The sequence below is a fragment of the Mizuhopecten yessoensis genome, unplaced genomic scaffold, assembly GCF_002113885.1.
Source record: "Mizuhopecten yessoensis strain PY_sf001 unplaced genomic scaffold, ASM211388v2 scaffold10651, whole genome shotgun sequence".
Classification (NCBI taxonomy): domain Eukaryota; kingdom Metazoa; phylum Mollusca; class Bivalvia; order Pectinida; family Pectinidae; genus Mizuhopecten; species Mizuhopecten yessoensis.
This window is the reverse complement of record NW_018408653.1, coordinates 548,094-549,390: the sequence shown is the minus strand read 5'-3', so window position 1 is coordinate 549,390 and position 1,297 is coordinate 548,094.

The window sequence follows — 1,297 nt, the reverse complement described above, 5'->3', positions numbered from 1 at the left end:
ATTTGAGATTGCCCCTGTTGCTATTTTAAGGGCTTTATGTTGTATAATGTCTAGAGTTTTAAGTGCATTGTCAGAGGCTGAGTTATAGATTTGACATCCGTCATCTATTTTTGATCGAATTAGCGCTTTATATATAGTTAGTAGTGTTTGTTTGTTTGATCCTAATTTATTGCCTGATACATATATTAGTGTATTAAGTGCTCTTTTACATTTATCTTTTATGGTATTTATATGGGGTATCCACGATAGTTTCTGGTCGAATATAAGGCCCAAATATCTGGTTTTTTTAACGTATTGTATACGGGTCTTACCTAGGTAGAGATCTTTTTTTTTTGCCCTTTTTGAAAAAGACATGGCAACATTCTTTTCTTTAGAAATTTTAAATCCCCACTTATCGGCCCAATCTTGTATAGCGTTTAGTGTTTTTTGTTTTATTGTTGCATTATTTGTTATAATTATTATTACTATACCATATACTAGTGTCATCAGCAAATTGTCCTATTCTTGATATCTTAGTTTTATTTTCGAGCTTATAAAGACGTTGAATAATGTAGGGGAGATAACACTGCCTTGAGGGACTCCATTTTCCATAGTTCTTTCCCCAGATAGTTCATTATTTACCCTTACCTGTATTTTCCGATCTTTAAGAAAGTGTACAATAAATTTTAAGAGGTTACCTGTTATACCTATTTCTTTTAATGATAATAGCAATCCCTCGTGCCATATGAGATCGTATGCCTTTTCTAAGTCTAGAAATACTGCTAGAGTGTGTTGATTTTTAGCTCACCTCGTCCGAAGGGCCACGTGAGCTTATCCCATGGTGCAGCGTCCGTCGTCCGTCGTCCTGCGTCCGTCGTCCGTCGTCCTGCGTCCGTCGTCCGTCGTCCGTCGTCCGTCGTCCGGCGTCCGTCAACTTTTTCCTTTAAAATGCTACTTGTCCTGAATGGCTCAGAGGATTTTGACCAAATTTGGTCAGGAGCATCATTGGCCAAAGGGTTCTCAGTTTTGTATAAACGGAGGGTATAACCCCCCTGGGGGCAGAGGGGCGGGGCCAAATAGGGGGAAAATAGGTAAATCTTTAAAAATCTTCTTCTTCTCAACCAATAGAAGGATTTTGACCAAATTTGTCCTAGAGCATCTTTGGACAAAGGAGACTCAAGTTTGTATAAACGGAGGGTGTGGCCTCTTTGGGGGCAGAGGGGCGGGGCCAAATAGGGGAAGTAGAGGATTTTTTCTCTCCTACTATACAAGTGAAGGGATTTAAACCAAATGCAGTCTGAAGCTTGGTCAGGAGCAT